Genomic DNA, 19961 nt, shown 5'->3' with positions numbered 1-19961 from the left:
AGTAGAAAAAAACCATACACTAGAGATTTAGAGTATATTTTGATCTGTTAGAAGAAACTATCTCAAAATTTTAAAGAGAGAACAACTTATATATATATGCCAAAAATACGGGTAACTACTATGAAGGGATAGAATATGACTCTAAAAATGAAAAATAAAAATGTTTTTTAAAAAAGGGATTGATAAGATGTTGGTTGAAAAAGGGAAAAAGAAAAATTCAAAAAAAAAAAAAAAGAAAAAAGACAGTTAAAAAAAATAATTAACTTTGAAAGACTAAAGAATCATGGTAAAAAAAGCCAGGAATTCTATGTGCAGTATTCCCCTAGTGCTGGAGTTCTGCCATTCTCATTGATCGGTAAACCTGGTCTTGGCTGGCTGTTCTCGCTGATCTTCTGGGGGAGGGGCCTGTTGCCGTGGTTCCCAAATGTCTTTGCCGGAGGCAGAATTGCCCCGCCCTTGCCCGGTCCGGGCTAAGTAATCTGCTCGGGTTTGCTCTCGGGAGCTTTTGTTCCCTGCAAGCTTTCCATACAGCTTTGGAGGCGGAGAGTGAAAATGGCGGCCTCCCAGTCTCCGCCCCGAGGAGCCGAGAACTCGGGGCCCCGCTCTTCAGTGCGCCCCCAGAGAAAAGCAGTCAGTCACTCCCGTCTCCCCGGTCTCCGGCCACACTCCGCGCTCACCCGGCCTGTGACCGCGCCTTTCTATCTGGCACCCGACCCCGGGTGGAGTCTCCAAACCCAGCAGATCCCTGCGGTGCGCTCCCGCACCTCTTCTCCCAGGGGAAGAAGGTGAGTCTCCCCGGATCTGCCGCTTGTTGGGTCCCTGCTGGAGGAGCAGTGGCCCGACTGTGCCGCGGATCACGGTTTATGGCAACCCCGAGCTGAGAGCCCGCGCCTGGGCTCCGTCTCTGCAGCCGGCTTCCCTGCTCCGATACCTGGGAGCTCTGCTGCACTCAGGCACCCCCGGTCTTTCTGTGACCCCGAGGGTCCTGAGACCACACTGTCCCGCGAGGGTTCTACCCCCCACTTCGCCACCAGAGTGACGTCCCTCAGCGGAGCAGACTTCTAAAAGTTCCGATTTTGTGCTCCGTGGCTCTATCACTTGCCAGAAGCGGCCGACGGAGGCCCCTCCCCCGCCGTCTATCCTCCCGAATATCGCCTCGGGTTCACTTCTCCGCACGTCCTACCTTCCAGAAAGTGGTCGCTTTTCTGTTCAGAGAGTTGTTGCTATTCTTTTCTTCGATCTCCTGTTGAGTTTGTAGGTGTTCAGAATGGTTTGATCCCTATCCAGCTGAATTCCTGAGAGGAGACGAAATCCAGGTCTCCTACTCCTCCGCCATCTTGCTCCGCCCCTCGAAAAGTAGGATTTCTGTGTATTCTCAGCACAAAAGTTAATCATCTTTTCCTATTCATAAAGTGGTTATCACATTTCATTTCCCTTAGTTGTCCAACTTTAATATTTTGCAGAACAAGCAGTACCAAGGAATTGGTCTGATACCATCTAATTCTTAATACTCTCAGTCTCCTCTCTGAAGGAACCTTACCATATGTCTCCCAGTTTATCCAGAAATTAACTTGAAATTATCAGAACTAAATGTAAAAGTTGCTATCATAACATTTCTAAAAGAAAACATAGGAAAAAATCTGTTGGCTTTAAATTAGCTACTGGATACGAAAAAAATGAAAAACTGGATTTCATAAAATTATAAGTTTTATATTTTGAAAGAGAAAGGAAAACTAGCCAAATACTAAGAGAAAATACTTACACATTATATGTATGCTCAAGGTCTTGTATCCAGCATTGATAACTCTCAAAACTCAATGTTAAGAGAATAACCCCATACAAATAGGCAAAAGTATTTTAACAGACACTTAACCAAAGTCATGTAAATGGCAAATAAGCACACAAGAAGATGCTCAGCATCATTGATCACTTGGGAAATGAAAACCTACATTCACACAAAAATCTTTATGTTAATGTTTATAGCAACTTTATTCAAAATTACTGAATTATTAAAACAACCTGAATGTACTTCAGCTGGTGAATGGATAGACAAGTTGTGTGATATGTCCCTACTATGGAGCAATGAGAAGAACACATTCTTTTTGTTTGCAATAACATTCATAATTCTCAAATGCATTATGGTTAGTGGAAGGAGCCAGGCCCAAAGATTATATATTCTATGTCTGAATTTATACAATGTTCAGGAAAGGGCCAAAAAAAACTCTACTTTTATTGAGAAACAATTGATGTACATTACTGTATAAGCTGAAGGCATACAGTATGATGGCTTGATTTACAGAGATTGAGCAGTGATTGCCTTAAGAGTTTTAGTTAATGTCTATCGCTTAGAGAGATAGAATAAAAAGAAAAGAAAAAAAATTCTCCTTGTGTTGAGAACTCTGAGGATCTACTCTCTTAACAATTTCCTATATATCATACAGCTGTAGTCATCATGTTGTAGATTATATCCTTAGTACTTATTTGTCTTCTAACTGGATGTTTATACCTTTTGACCACCTTCCTCTAACTTCCACACCCACCTCCAGGGATCCACAAATCTGAACTCTTTCTCTGTGACTTTGATGAGTGTTTTTATTTATTTATTTTTCTTATTTTTTAAAGATTTTACATAGAAATGAAATCATTTCTTTGTTTGACTTATCTCACTGAGCATGATTGTAAAAGGCAAAATTTTCTGAGAAAAAAATAGACCAATGTTTTCCAGATATTAAAGGTAAGAAGTAGTTCACTGAAAGTGGATAGGACAAGGGAACATTTTGGGGGTGAACTGTTCTGTATACTGAATGTGGTATTGGTTTATCCAACTCTGCATTTTTCATAATTCATATAGTTCCTTTTTCATCTTAATATTGTATATTTGTGGGTTTTTTTTTTTTTAAGTTAGACCATACATTTACTGTACAGATTTTTTATTTACCTGGAGTTTCTACTTGTTGTTCTACCTTATTATTAAGAATATTTCTGCTTCTCTAGAATGGAATCTCTTTCTAAACAAAACATTTCATGAAATTTTCTTGAATTTCTGCATGGGAATACCCATGGGATTTATTTTCCCTCTTGATCTAGTTTAATTGTTCTTTGCTGTCAAAGTCTCTTTAAAAAGTCTTACTTAAATTCTCTCTTAGTTTTGCTAGAGTCGAGTATTCAAGATTGATTCAAAAAAAGGTAAATCATTAAAAGATAAAATGATTGGGCCATGCTCTTGTTTGATGAATCAGGGGTGAATTAATTCAAGTTTGTTTCTCCTCCAATGTTGAAGTTACTGTTACATTGTCTTCTGGCATCTTTTGCTAAATTAATATCTTGATTAAAGGAGATTATCTGCCCTTTTTATGAAGTCTGTTTATTCTTTGTTCTCTGTGTCTCTCAGAAGTTTTTAGTACCTACTGTGCATTCTACAACTTAACCACAATATGTCTAGACATGTTTTTTTTGTCATTCGTTGTGCTAGACATTCCAGTCATTGTCTTCCAGGTTAGAATTTTTTTTTTTGATATGGAACTTTTTTTTCCTGTTATTTCTTTGGTTTTCTTTCCTACTCTCTCATATACACCCTTTAATTTTCTTTGTTCTCTCTTTTTGGGAGAGCTATCTGAAGAAGGTCAAATTGCTTGTATTTTCTTGTGTTTCTTGTATTTGTTCTTATGTCCTAATTTTCTCTTAGATTTTTCATCTTTCAAATTTTCATCTTTGATATAAAAGATTTGCTGGAGTCTATTTTCCAGGTCTCCTATTAAACTGTTTCATTTTGACAAGCACATGTGTGATTTTCAGAAATTGCTCTATTCTCTGATTATTCTGTTTACATAACAGCTTCCAAAAATTTCAATATCTTTTCAAATTTTTCTATCAGAGTATTAATCAGAATTTTCCAAAATTACTCCTTAAATTACCTTAAATATATAGCTTTTTTCAAGCATCATTGTTTAATTTGTTTATTTGGATTCTTATCTTTGGGCGCGTTGTTTTTTTTTTCTCTAATCTCAGGTCATCCTGGATTTCTGTTCATAACTATAAGGAGAAAGTTTGACTAATCAAAATCTATTGTTGCTCAGTTTTTTGTTTGTGAAAAGGAAGTGTTGACTATCAGACTGTATTTCTAATTAACCTTTGATTTGGAAATTATTTTCAAGATAGCAAAACTTTGTAAAAATAAAAATGGTACACAGAATGCCCATATCCTTCACCCACATGTACCTGTCATTAGCATTTTACCTAATCTTGTTTGCTTTATCTTTGTATGTATAGATATGTATATTTAGCTACTCTAGGTTAAGTCTCATACATCATTGCCTTTTACCCCTAAATACTTTATTGTGCATTTCCTAACGATAGAGACAATCTAATGTCTTTATAGCATTTTGTCCTTTCCAGGACAGGACCCCATCTAGAATCAGATATTTCATTTAGTTTTCATGTTTCTTTAGTGTCCTTTAATCCACAGTATTCTTACAGTCTGTCTTCATCTTCCATGCCATTGACATAGTTTAAAGACTACAGCCCCTCCCTTTGAAAAAAAAATTCTTATTTTCTGTTTGTCTAGTCTTTCCTCATGATTAAACTAAGGGCCTGCATTCTCACCTAGGATATTGCACAGGTGAAGTTTTGTCCTTCTCAGGATATCACATCTGGAACAACATCTGTACCTGGTTAGTTATGTTAATTTTGATCACCTGACCCAGTCTTATTAGACTTTTTCACTGTGTAATTATTGTTCCCCCCCCTTGCAATTAATAAGCAGTCCATGGAGAGATATTTAAAGATCTTGTAAATACTTGATACTCATCAAAATTTTCCCTGGACTTAGCATTCATTGGTGATACCTGTTTAATCTGTCCCGATGGTTACAAAATAATGATTTTCCTCTGCATTTATCAGCCAGTCTTTACATTCTCCTGTAAGCAAGCACCCTCAATTCTACTCCATTTATTTATGTGCTTAATATCTTATTGTTGGTATGAGTGTGAGTTCCTATTTTTCAATGATTTAAAATTTTTTTACTGTATTTTATTATTTTGCTGTTGAAACTATTGTAAATTTGACCAGTGACATCCCCTTTAAGCTGGCTCCTTCATCCTTGTGACATTCCCTGATCATTTTGGTGGGGGTGTGGGGGAGGGGCACTTGCTTTTGTTCTGACACAGCAAGATATTCCAGGCTCATCTTGTACCTACTCTGTCCCAGCCCTTAAAAAAGCCTCTTCTCTGACAAGTCTTCATTCCTTTTTTGTTTTGTTTTGGTTTGGTTTTAGGCTGTGGGAAATTTCCGTCTGTGACAGCTCTGTTTTGGGAGACGAGAGGAGAGGTAGATATTCCTTTCATTTTCTTCCAATTGTTTCCTCAAAGATCAGCCCCAGTTTTTATAACTCCGTTTAACAAATGATAATAATTGGACATGTCGGCTCTGTGGATTGATATTATTTCATGAGTCAAAAGACTTCTGCTCATTGGAGCCTAAACAATCTTTAAATTGACTTCCAAATTGAAAATAAAGCAAAACAATAGACATATGTTGAAAAGGCAAGAATCTCTTCGGAATTTTCCTCTGATGAAGAAAGTGATATTAGTTGATATTCATGGTAATGGCAGACTATAATAAGATATACTTTTCTTTCACATTCTTTTTTATTTTAGGACTTACTGAAAAATTTACTCATCTTATTTTGTTCTTAGGAGAGGGAGGCAACCATTGATTAACATGGTTGGCTCTTCCCATCTCCAGTATGTTTATGCAGGTATGTTTTGTATGGAAGACAAACTGCTATCAGGCATTCACAAATATCTGTTGAATGAATAGATAAAGATAAGCCATTGACATCTTTTGTAATGAGGGAAATAATTTTAAAGTCAAGATAGAAAAAGAAATTGGAGAAATTCTTATCAGTTTTATTTATATCTTTCCAGCTAATTACATCAGGAAAAATAATAAAATTTTGCCATAAAAACATATGCAAATTATATAATACATTGCCACATGGTGCATTTAATTTCATTTTTAAAGCAAAACAGTGATAATTTGTCCTTCCTTTGGGCTTAGCCCAAAATACAATTTTTTTTTTTATGGTAACTTATTTAACAAGGCTGGCCCCTGTCTATAATCGTCAAAGTATATTGGATGATGAACATTTTCAAATTACATGGTCTGCAGTTCCTGGTTCCACTACATTTACACCTGCTTTCAGACTCACTGAACTGCATTTGATGAGGCTGCATTTGGTCCAGAATCTTTCTTTGGGTACATAATTGAAACTGTTCTACCAAATCTGTTTCACTTAGACAGTCTATAGTCACATCATTCTGTCAGTCACCGAGAAATACCCACACTGCCACAGACAATTTGCACATGTGTTAAAATGCCATTTAATCTCTTTTCTAGGGTGTGGGTGACATTCCACCCAACTGTTCAGTGACAGTCCAGGATGACAGATTCCATGATGAAAAACTGAATATTCCAATGGGTGCAATCTCTGGGGATCATGAGTAAGAATTCAGACATGACTGTGTTGCATAAAAAAGAGTATTAAAAAAAACTGGTCCCCAGTTTCAAAAACACATGTCTACAAAGCTTAAAGTGGAGACTTTCATCTGCCCAGTCAGTTACAGATCTTAGTTGTTTGGATCCCTATTTCTCCAACAGGGACTTTATAAAGCAACAGAGGGCTTAAGTTGCATAAACGGGTAATAACTACAATTTTCTCAACTACATTTTTTTTTACTCACCTACTTAGAAAATGATTGATTCATTTCTCTAGTCAGGCATAGAGCAATAATGGCCAGCTTGTACATTTGCCTTTATTCTGTACCAGAAGAAAATCTCCCTCTAGGCTTTCTTCAAAAGTACATGTTCACCCAAAATGGAAAAATGAAAAAATGGTACCGGTTCACTAGAGGAATTAATAGCAGAGAGGTCAAGCTAAAGCAAAGGACAACATTTGTTTTATTCTGGTCATTGTCAAGATGCATATGAAGAGTAGATGATGTTGTCAGAATGAGTTCAAAGTCACTGAATGAAAAATGGATGGAAATGGCACAGTGTTGAGAATGTACCTCCTGGTAATGCTAAAGAACTTACCAGCAGCCCTCTTTGAGGAAAATGTGAATTAAAGCTGTAGACTAATTTTTTCAGTTTTCATTTAGATGAAGGACTCTGAGATGCAGTGTTATCCTTTGCCATGATAATGCATGGACTCTAAAAAAGCCAAGAGCGAATGGCTTCTAAACATGGCATAACAGAATTCTACACTCTTAGCCAGAAAATCTAGGATAAAATCTCATTGCCTATTCTCTGTGGGACCTTACGCTAGTACCATAAACTGTGTTGTACCTGTGCTTTCTTAAGTGCAAAACATAGCTGTAGAGATGAATAATCTCTATGCCACAAACATTTTCAAAATGGCCGAATGAGAATACATTTTGTCAACTAGAAAGTGTTAACATAAATTGAAGCTGTTTCTGAAACAGTGAGCTCTCCTCAAGGAAGATTTCTTTGTTCCCTAGGTTGGGTTAGTTGCTCTATCCTATATCGTTTCATGGCATACCATGCTTCCCTCTAAATCAAAGACATAATTATAACATGATGTGATGAGTGCTCTCTAACTTGAAGACAATGAGCTAATGTGGGAATGCGTCTGATTTATTTCTATAGCTAGCTCTGGTGCCTAAAATAGTGCATTTCACTTAAAGGGCACTCCACAAATTTGTGATCATATTGTTGTGTGACCAAGTACAATTAATTTGGAATAAAATGTGAATACATTTATATATACACAAAATCATAAGCATTGAACAAAAAGTAAACACAGAAACCCGAAGGTTATTCCATCATTCCCCCAACCCAATCAAAATTAGTTCCCTGTGGTATAAAACTACAAAAATACATAATCCACAAAGACCATGGTTTGTCATTACAGGAAGCACTAGAAGGCTTGGTAATGTAATTTAAAATAGGGGTTGGCTGAGTATTTGGAAAAAAGTGGGTTCAGAAAAATTCAAACATCACTTTCCAGCAACCAAAAGAAAAGTCAAAAAGAAAAGGAGAAAGTAATAGCACACAGAAGAAAAATACAAAAACTTGGCCTTGATACAAGAACAGGGAAACCAATTCTTTCTTACCCTTCCTTTATGTGTTCAATGGGTAAGCAGATGTTTTCAGAATATCCCAGTGATTGCATAGGTGGTGTTTTACTCTACGAAATGGTGTCCTTTTGGTGTTCTGAACATCCAACTTCCAGTGTATGTGTGTTGAGAGATTTTCACTCACACCAACAAACAATGCTTGGACAATAGCTGGGTGTCTGAGAATTCAACTCAATTCTGACAGTCTGTGCCAAGAGATAGCATCATATTTTACAGGTTGAGGGCTCAGTCCTACAAGAGTGCTCAGCCTCTACCTCCTACCCTCCCCCCCTCAGATGCCCGTGGCAGGTCCAGGTTGTTCGCTGTACTTCAGACCAACTGGCTATCAATAAGAGGTTCCTACAACCTCTTCCTCAGATTTGATTTATTTGCTAGAGCAACTCAAGGAATTCAGAGAAACACTTTCTTACTAGATTACCAGTTTATTATAAAAGGATACAACTCAGGCACAGCCAGAAGGAAGAGATACGTAGGACAAAGTATAGGGAAGGTGCACAGAGCTGCTATTCCCTCTCCAGATGCAACACTCTCCCCAAATCTCAATGTGTTCACCAACCTGGAAGGTCTCCGAACCTTTTCCTTTTGGGGTTTTTTGGAGCCTTCTTTGCACAGTTGTAACTGATTAAACCATTTGCCACTGGCATTTGATTCAACCTCAAGACCCTCTTCCCTTTCTGGAGGTCAGAGAGTAGGACTGAAATTACCAGTTCTCTAATCTCACGGTTGGCTCCTTTGGCAACCAGCCCCCATCTGTATTGGCTTTGCAAAAGTTGCTTCATTAACATAACAAAAGACACCATAATCATTCCTAACACTTCGGAAATTCCTAAGGTTCTGATAGCTGTGAGCCAGAAATGGAAGGCAGAGACAAATATATATATATATATATATATATATATATATATATATATATATATATTTATATCTTAAAATAAATCACAATATCACTACATGGTTCCCATTGTAATGGCCCAAGAATACAAGGATAAAGAAAAAAGTCACTTAGATTGGGAACTTGGTAACATTTAATGATTTACAGATTATGCTTTTTTCCACTAATTAAACTTGAATTCATATCAGCTGAGGTAACATATGTTAGTAAGAGAAAAGCCTTGTCAGAGTACTTGTCCAGGGTTACTAGTAATATTTATATGTCAGCAAGCCATATACACTTAACAGAAAACTGGCCAAAGGTTGTACAGTTTTGGGTGTTATTTATAATTCAAACCCAATTCTTTGTTAGCTTATTTTAAATAATGCCTGGCATAATGTTTATTCTTTCCCCTAGGATACAATTCTTTGATGATTGCATTCTTTTCCAACTTAGACTCATTTGACTATTCTTAAATTACATTTTATTATTTCTACCAACTTTGAGCTCAGATACAAGATTTTCATTTTTCAAATATTCATAACACTCCTCATTTGCTTATTATTTATTACTTAGCCAATTAAATAAACATGCTCCTTTAATCTTTCCTCATGCATAAATTTCTCCATTTTATGTATCATTTTTCTTTGAACTATTTCCAGTTGTTCTGTGTTTCTGCTTCTAGGATCTCACTTACCTTCTGAGATTGTTAAGTGCTTAGAAATCACTAGAAGACCACCAATTAGGGCTGATCACCTAACCAGAGTGATGAAAAGAGAGATTTAAATTATTGAGCTTTTATTTTTAATAATACATTTTATAGTTGGTAAAGAAAAACATTCCTTTCTACCTTACTGAATGGTTGATTCATCTATCCCTCTCATTTTTTTTAGAGAGGAATAGGGAGAGAGATAGTTAGAGAGAGGGAGAGAGAGAAGCAGAGAGAAAGGAAGAGAAAGAATCCTAAGCAGCCCAGCGTGGAGCCCAATGGGGGCTCAACCTCACAACCCTGAGATCATGACCTGAGCCAAAATGAAGAGTTGGACACTTAAGTGACTGAACCACCTAGGTGCCCCTATCCATCTCATTTTAAATAATTTCTAAGACTCTGGGGAATGTCTAGGGAACATTGAGCTAGGGAACAATGCTGGAGTGACACTCTGAAAACCTGAGACTTAGGGACTCTGCAAAATATGACCATAGGCGTCATAGAATGTTTTTAATTTACCTGTACAAATAAGGAAGTGATATTACCACTGTAATGGCTGTCTTGCTTTCTGTGTAGGGCTGTTGTGAGCCCTACACAAGTGAGATCCAGGTGATAAACGTGCTTGTAAACTATATATTACATTAAAATTATAAAGTAGGATTAGTCCTTCATGCTTTGCACATTGGCATATAAAAATGGTAACATTGCAACTTTTTCATGCCATCATTTATAACTGAGTTTAACTTAGTGACCATGAATTCACATAAAACCATAAGACTCTGATGAGAAAGTATTTCATAGATGACATCTCAAGCTATTACTAGGAAGAAGGTTGAGAAGGTTACAAATAGCCACATTAGAGCGGGGGAATGACTAAGCATTTGAAAAGAGAAGGAAGAATGTGATTATTTTATTAGAAAGAAGGCAAGAGGTCAGAAATAAAAAAAGAAGAAACAGGAAGCTCACAAATGGGAAAAGAAGAGTCATGGAGTCAATTAGGTACGGAAAGGCTGTTCCAGATGGCCAGAGGAAGCGTGGGAGAGGAGTCTTCTGGGACAAGGACTCAGACAATTGCAACAGACTGTGACTGAGGCTGATGGTTGTAAATCATACACTGTTTTCTTTTTCAGGGGAAAAATAACACCCATAGAAACATTACCCTCTACTTCCTGGCATACCCCAATTTTAACCTTTTCTTTTAGGGTACACTTATAAACATTGTCATAAAATTTTTTAAGTCCTGTAGTTACCTTAAAAAAAAAAAGGCTTTTTAGAGATTAACTACATTTATAGAATTTCCTAATAACATAAGGGGGAAAAATACAAATGGTTCAAATCAATACCAGGTAAACAGTCTTGCCCACACACAGCAAGGGAGTCTCCCAGATGACTTAGTGTTGTCATATTCCAATATTTCTTAAGGAAAGCTTCCATTAAATTTAGTAGCTGGATCAAAAAAAAAAAAAATCCTATTAGGCTCAACATGTTGAAAATCTTGTAAGAAGGAAGTAAAACAAAATTAGGTTTCTCTGAGTTCATAGCAGCAGCAGCATCCACCTAAGAACACAGCTTAAAAAACTCGACATTAACAGTAGATTTCTACCAATTCAGTATCTTCCAAATCTCTGGAATCCTACCTTTCCTCTTTATCCCTGAAGCAGCAGTTGAATTAATGCTTCTGTTCTCTTTCTCTGGGGAGGGGTAGCTCTCTCAGCAGCCTCCTATCTACTTTCCTTACAAAACAGGCTGCACTCATCTTCGTTGTTCTTCTGGGTAGTTTTCTTTAAATGGCAGTTTGCAAATGTTATCAAGATCATTTTACACTAAAAAATGATGGAGGACTCCAAAGAATTTTTGTTTATGTGGGCTATATCTATTAATACATTTACAGATAGTCCTCATTTTGTATGTTACCATGTTACCTGTAACTCAAGAATGTCCGAGAGTTTACCCGAATTACCAAAAAGCTGTGTAAGAAGCAAGAGCACCATTCTAGTAAACACAGGTTTCAGTCAGCACATCAGAGTGTAAAGTGGAAAATTACTTGTATTAGAAATTTGAGTTGAAACATTTACAAAGTATTTAGTTAACCAGTTTATTTTAAACTAACAATAACAAATTAATCATAAGTAAACATAAATAGAAATTATGTTTTCCAAAACAAAAGGAAATGAGCAGGTACACACTGTTTTACATTTTTGTAAATTTCTTTAACGCACGGCTTCACAGAAGACCACTAAGACAACTGAATTATCTAGTTCTGCATTCAATCTGTTGAGATATGTTTTGGTTAAAATATATGGGGAGAATATGGACTCAACAGACTTATAGTCAGAAAAAGGAAAAGTAGTTTATTAGTCTTTTCAGATAATTGTAAATATTCTTTAATATTATATTAAAACTCAACAAGAGGTAGAATCTTAAAGATTAGATGCAGTGAAGAATGTCAAACTGTATCAGTTAACTTTTGATAATCTTTTACATTAAAATCCACTGGCTTATCTTGCATTTTAATGGATTTTGCCCATGCACCAATATTTTTAGCATCATTCAATGGTCATTTGCAAAACATTAATTCATTGGATTATGTCAATCTTCCAAATGTTGACATATTTCATTGTAAAATATGATAAAACACCATTCATTAATCACACTGATCTCATTAGGCATGACTGTAATTATTAGTAAACGATTAAGCTATCAAAGGCAAATACAAATTTTCCAAAATTCCAGTTTTCCTTTGAAAACATTACGTAATTTGCAACAAACGCTCTCTATTATTTTCCTTGTATATATGTTGCTGAAATGAGCACACTCTGTTGTTTTCCTTGAAGTGACAGCCTCGCTTCATTCATATTTTGAAATATATTTGTCAAATACCAAAATCTGAATGAACATACATTATCTCTTAACTCTTCTTTCACACTAGTTCTACCTGACATTCCAACAAAAATGTTTTTGTTATAGTTTGCATCAAAAATGCCTTATGCCTTATGTATGTTTTCCATGTTATCACACAGAATATTAAAAATGCATGTACTCAAGGGTCGTAATTGAATAAAATCAGTAATTTGTGTTACATCATCAAGGACATTCCTAAGTGAAACTGGCTCTTTCTTTCTAACTGCAAGTACATTGCAATGAAGAATATAAAGACTACTAGCGTTCTTTGCTGCTCTGAACTTCATGAGGGCTAAGACACCAAGAGTTTTAGCCACTTTTGCTTTTCAAACTTTAGTACAAATAGCAAACTACTGGTGGTGAGGGGGAAAGAATGTCAGTATTACTATGAAAAATGTTTTAAACTTGCATACCCCCAGAATGTGTCTCTCAAAGTTATAGGGATCCACAGACTATACTTTGAGAATCATTGCTTTAAAACAGATCTGATCTTATCAAGTCCCTGCTTTAAAGTCTTTTATCTTTTGTCCTAATGTCAGGCAAACAAATTCCAAATTTGACACACAGAACTTTGACAGTCTGGACTCCACCTGCCTCTAGACTTTTGGCTGTCATGACTTTTAGAAATGTACCTTCTTCACGCTGAGCTACTTACTACACATCTCAATCTGTGCATTTCTTTCATCACTGGTTTCTGTACAAGTGTCACTTACTGCCTGATATCATTCCATCTCTGCTTACCTAAAAAGCTCCTCATTTTTAAGATCTAATTCAACTCCCAGCACCCCCAAGAAGCCCTTTCTCTCACTCCTGGCCAGCTGGCCAGCACTAGACACTTCTTCTCCTGGGCTTCTATAGTACTTCATTTATTCATTCAACAAAGTATTGGGAGCATGTGTAAATGCCAGGTGCTCTTCTCAGAGATGAACAAGACAGAAAAGAACCATAATTTTATCTATTAGAACTGATCTAATAGAACTTAAATATTAGTGGAGTGATAGACAAAATACAATGAAGTGTAAAGTCATAGGGTTTCAGATGATGATAACTGCTATGAAAAAAAGTAGAAGGGTTGGAGAATCACTGAATACATCACATGTACTAGTTAACGTGTTCAGGGAAGAGTTCTCTGTGGAGGCCCAGGAAATTTAAAGGAATGAGTTGGGTCAAGAGAAGGGGAAAGGCATTCTGGATGGTGAAATGGAAGATGTAAGGGGCTAATAATACACTTAGGGTGTTGGAAGAACAGAGAGAACCCTAAACCACACAGCTGTTCATGATAAAGGAGTCAGATGCTGAGTAGGTCTGCTCAAGTGCAGGCGGTAGTAGAGACATTAGTTTTCTAGAGGTTGCCTGGAAAAGCCCAAGGAGGGACCCACAGTGCCCATACGGATGGCAGTGCAGGCACAGGTGTTCCTGCTGTCCTGTATACAGTGGAGCAGTTTGTGGTTTAGGGAACTCTCCATGCCCAGGTCTCAGGCTCCACAGATGAGGCCTTGAGCAGCTACATATCCCATAATAAATTCTCTGTTGTCTTGAACTAGCTAAGCTGGCTCTATTGTCAGTTGCTAAGAACACTGACTGATATAATGGTCCTTGCTTTATATTTTTGTGGTATTTGAGACAAGGTCATCCAGAGGGTAAATACGGGATGAGGGTATCAAGCAGACTCTCTTCACTGCCTTGCAATGCATTATCTCCCCAGATAGATGAGGCCAGCCAAGAAATTCCTTCCTGATGGTCCCTTCTCTTCCTCCAATTTGACCAGTTATCCTACTTGTTTGGACATGTCTTTCCCAAATAACATATTATTTGTCATGTCCTCTGTATACCAATTATTCCACGCACCTAACCCTCCCCTTCTCTTGTGCTCAGGTCCAGACAGCAGCCGGGATTCATCTCGGATGGTATGAGCTATTTAAAAACAAACAAACATGGGAGGTGGAGGCACAAAGAAACTCAGGAAAGCAGATGGCTTTTACTGGTCTCAGAGTGGAAGGAGCAAGGAAAAGACACACAATTATAGGAGTCCAGGGACAGAGAGAGTCTTGGCACCAACTAGAAATTCAGAGCTGATGCAGGGAGACTCAGCCTCCTATAGGACAGACCAGGGTGGAGAATGGATCTGGAAAGCCAAAACGGAGAAGAAACAGTATACTCTTGTCTTAGTCTGCTCGGCCTGCCATAACGAAATCCCACAGACTGAGGGGCTTAAGCAACAGCAATGTATTTTATCACAGTTTCGGGGGCTGGAAGTCCAAGATCAAGGTGTCAGTAAGGTTGTTTGGCTCTGAGGTTTTTTTCCTTGGCTCACAGATGGCCATCTTCACATGGCCTTTCCTCTGTGTGCATCTTCCTGGAGACTTTTTGTATGTCCACATTTCTTCTTCCTATAAGGACACTAGTCAGATGGGGCTAGGGTCCATCCTAATGGCTTCATTTTAACTTAATCACATCTTTAAAGACCAATCTCCAGATGTAGATACATTCTGATATACCAGGTATTAGGACTTACACTTATGAATTTTGAGGGGACATAATTCAGCCCATAATAACCCTCTCTGTCAGTGATGTAAATTTCTTACTTATCAATTTTGTTTAAGAATATCTATCATCCATACTTTTACCTCTTTTTCTTCTGCCCCTGAATTCCCTGTTCAGTTCCTACCCAGCTTATCTGGATGGGACATAGCAATTGTTTTCTAAATAATGAGTAATTTATTAATAACTTACAGTTTGACGGACTTTGTTATATATGTTTTCAAGTTTTTGGGGCACATGGGTGGCACAGTCATTTAAGCATCTGATTCTTGGTTTCAGCTCAGGTCGTGATCTCAGGGTCGTGAGGTTGAGCCCCATGGCAGGGGGATCTGCTCAGCGCAGTCTGCTTGAAGTTTCTCTTACCCTGTACTTCTTTCCCTCCCATAAAAAAAAAATAAATGTTTTCAAGTTTTATCTCATTTAATTATGAATTATAGTTGTGATATGGATGTTACTATTTTATGCCCATTTTCTAGATGAGGAAACTGAAATAGAGCTGTTAAGCAGTTTTCCCATAATGGAAGAGTTAATAATTGGTGAAGTCAGAATTCAAATCACAGAAATCTGATTCCAGAACGTGGGCTCTAGTCACCACGCAGTTTTGGCTACCCTCCTTAATATGTCTAAACTAGGATCCAGAACCTATCTGCTTATATACACGATATTCCTTCCTTCTTTTCTGATAACTTGAGATTGAAATCTGTGCTCCAGAAAGCAAATACTAGGAAAAGTTCTTACATAATGTATTAGTTTTCTATTGCTGTGTAATAACTAACTTAAAAATTTACCATGTTATAAGAATGCCCATCTATTATCTCAGTTTCTATGGGTCAGTGTTAAGGACTCAGTGCAGCTGGATTTTCTGCCCATGCTCTCAGTTGAGTGAAATTAAGATATTGCCAAGTCTGTGCTCTCATCTGAGTTCAAGGTTTCTTCACAGTTCATTCATGTTGTTGGCGAAATTTAGTTCTTTGCATTTGTAGGACTGAGGCCCCTATTTTCTGTTGGCTATTGGCTGCGGCCCACTTTTAAGCCTTATCATCACCTTCTCTCAGGCCCTGGATATGTGGTCCTCTCATAACATGGAAGCTTACTTCTTCAAAGTCAGCAGAGGAATTTTTCTTTCCAGTCTCAAATGGCAGTCTTATATAATATAATCACAATCACAAGGATCACAAGACATTACTATGAACATCATGTGAACAAGATGGACATACTGGAGGGAATGGATGAATTCAAAGAAACATACAACCTACCAAAGCTGTAACAGGAAGAAATAGAAAATCTGAACAGCCTGATAACAGTAAGAAAGTTGAATCAGTAAACAAAAACTTCCCCAAAAGAAAAGCCCAGGACCAGATGACACCATGGATGAATTCTGCCAAACATTACAGAAGAATCATTGCCAGTTCTTCTCAAATACTACCAAAAAACTGAAAAGGAGGGAACATTCTCAAACTCATGTAACAAGACCAGCATTACCCTGATAGCAAAACCAGATAAGGACATTATAAGAAAAAAACAAAACAAAACAAAACAAAATCTATAGGCTACGGTCCCTGATGAATATAGCTACAAAAACAGTTCAACAAAATACTAGCAAAATGAATTCATCATCACATTAGAAGGATTATACATCATGGCCAAGCGGGATTTATCCCTGGATAAAGATGGTTCAATATATGGAAATCAAGAAATGTGATATACCACATTAATAAATAAGAGATAGAAATCTTATGATCATCTCAAATAGATGCAGTAAAAGCATTCAACAAAATTCAACATCCTTTCATGACAGAAAGTCTCAACAAAGTGGGTATAGGCTGAACAAAACTTGTGATAATAAAAGGCATATATGACAAGCCTACAGGTAACATTATACTCAATGGCAAAAAACTGAGATCTCTCTAAGATCAGGATTTAGGGTGTGCACTCTCACTCCTATTTAGCATAGTATTGGTAGTCCTTGCCAAAGGAATCAGTTTAGAAAAAGAAAAAGCATTGGATTCATATTTTTTCTACCTGATAAATTGAATTGAATTGCTATGTTTGGATTGGGTGAATGCCCATGGGTCCAAAATCTCTTTTTAAATCCATTTAATAAGAAAAGAAAAAGAAAAGGCATCTGAATCTGCAAGTCTGAAGCAAAATTGTCTCTGATGATGATGTGATCTTGTATACAGAAAATCATAAAGACTCCATCATAAAACTGTGAGAACTAATCAGTGAATTCAGTAAAGTTTCAGGATACAAAGATTTATGAGGGAAGTTGGCTATACATGTGCAGAAGGTCTTGTTCCCTTTTCCAGAGTATTCTTTCTCTTTCTTTCTTCTTTTCTTCTTCTTCTTCTTCTCCTTCTTCTTCTTCCTCTTCCTCTTCTTCTTCCTCTTCCTCTCCCTCTCCCTCTCCTTCTCCCTCTCCTTCTCCTTCTTCTTCCTCTTCTTTTCTCTGAAGATCCGTGATTTATGGAATGCCAATGTGGAACGCCTCAGACTGAACCATGTAATCACTGAGTATGTCTTTGGGCAATTATAAGGAAAGGTCAAGATAAAGCTCCTGTTGAATACTAAAATCATGTTGAATTTAAAGTGAAAGTTGCTTCAACCCTGGTGAGATTCATCCTGACCCAACAGAAGTAGAATTCTTTGAGATGGATAACCCAAGTTCTACTTGCTTTATAAATCTATCAGTTAAAAATATGTAGAGATTAAGGGCAGCATTCCAGCCTGGGTGGTAGAGCAAAATACAATATGGACTCTGCTCTTGAAGGACCTACAAGCTAGTAAGGGGAAGAAAAAGTGATAATTAATATAGGATCACAATGCACACACCCACAGGCCACACACATTCCTGGTAAGTGTTGTTTTTTAATAATTCAGAGAATTAGATTCTCTATAAAAAAAAAATGGAGAGAATCCTTAACCACCAAAGTCATCTTTCCTGGAGCAAAGGACATTAAGTCTGGGACACGAAGATGGGTAGGATTTGAAAAATCCAAGGCTACTGAGGAGCCAAACAGTGGCGACAAATGCAAAATGAAGAACGTGACACAGCTTGGCTGGGAGTAAATAGAAGATGGCTTGAGGGAGAATAAATTTGATAATGATGAGACCTTCAAGTTTCACCAAATTTGCAAATGCCACTTGCAGTTCATTTCACCTTCCATAAATTCAGTGAAATATAACTGCTGAAAAATTTATGAAAGTTCTCCAGACAGTTAATTATCTTCAAAATACAAAAGCTAAGTTTCTAGCTGGAAGTCACCACTTCTCTGACCTCTTTAATTTCTGGTCATTTGCGTTAGCAACAAGTTCAGTTATTTTTCTTCCCAGAGACATTTTACATAAAGTGCAAAACAATTTATTGGGTCATAGGAACTCCTGTGTACTTAATAAGAAATATACAAAAAAAAAATTTCTCTTTGAACTCAAGATTTGCTCCTGAACACCAGCTTCACAATATGTGTGATCAGAATACATGTCCCAAACATATGAGGAACCACAAATCTCCAATAAGCAATGTCATTTACAGCATCGTGTTTAAAGGTAGGGCCTCTGGACCAAAATTGCCCTTGGAGCACGTAGTATTTCATATGAAACATGATAAATATAATAATTTCGAGCTATTAATCCTCTTTGAGAAAAATACGGGCCATCTGGGGTAGTATCAGCTAATTGACAGAATTGAAAATTTGAGAAATGTAACATTCAGGAGGAAGACTTTGAAAGTGTTTTTCTTAAATAAAGGTGAGGGTAAGATATGAAGAAAATGCAATGTTTATGATAGCTTTTTTTCTCCCACCTTAGCATGCTGAAATTTTGCAAGGGCTATCAGATTAAGCCAGGTGTAACAATCTTGTTTGGACCAAGTTCTAGAAATTTTTTCCTCCTACTTCATTTTTCTCAACCATCCTATTAAAAAAAAATAGATGATTTCTTTCTGGAAAGCATATTCTTATTCCTTTCCATGAAATGAAATTCAAGCCTCAAATGCTGATAACACTCAGTTATAACCAGTATTCCTATAAAGAAATATAAATTGTTTTCAGGATTTCTTTTATTCACCATGTGGTAGTTATAGCTAATCCAAGCTGCTGTATTTTCAAGGTTACTGCTGCTTTGCAGGGCATAATGCTGATTTTCTTATCTCAGCAATGCTGCCTTCAGTAATTTTTGTGATCTTGATTCTCCTGAATCCTTTTTTGCTGAGATTCAAAACAGTATTTCTTTTGTCCTGATTTTCCTCATGAGTTTAAAATAGCGTTTTGACTTTGAGGGTTTCATGTGTACATAACAAAGAAACCTGAAAACTTTATTCATGGTGTTGTGATTGATTTGTATTCTTTAAAGGGAGTTTCAAAAAAAAAAAAAATCATTTTGCTGTTATAGGAATCATATACCTTTCTTGTATCTAAAATAAAAAGCACCTGCCAATCCAGTTCTTTAGTAATGTTGGCATAGCATATGCACTCAATTCAATAATTCAATGACATAATTTTTACTCAAAACTTACATATTATATCCATATTTTTACATAGTCATGACTTACTGAACTAAGGTGAAACTATCTTTCTATTCCTTTACCTTACTAAATATTTTCAACTCTGCATATACCAGGATATATAACCCACAAAATGTATAAACCTGATAGATATGTTCCTCTTACTTTTGGTTTAGTACATATTTTCTACTCTGTCTCCAAGTAAACTTTTTTAAGATGTCAAAAAAGGTTGAGATCCTATTCTGTTTCTGTAAACAGTCCTAATACATCTTACTAGATGGA

Source organism: Phoca vitulina, unplaced genomic scaffold (genome assembly GCF_004348235.1).
Source record: "Phoca vitulina isolate PV1807 unplaced genomic scaffold, GSC_HSeal_1.0 scaffold32, whole genome shotgun sequence".
Lineage (NCBI taxonomy): Eukaryota > Metazoa > Chordata > Mammalia > Carnivora > Phocidae > Phoca > Phoca vitulina.
This window is presented reverse-complemented; position numbering follows the sequence as displayed.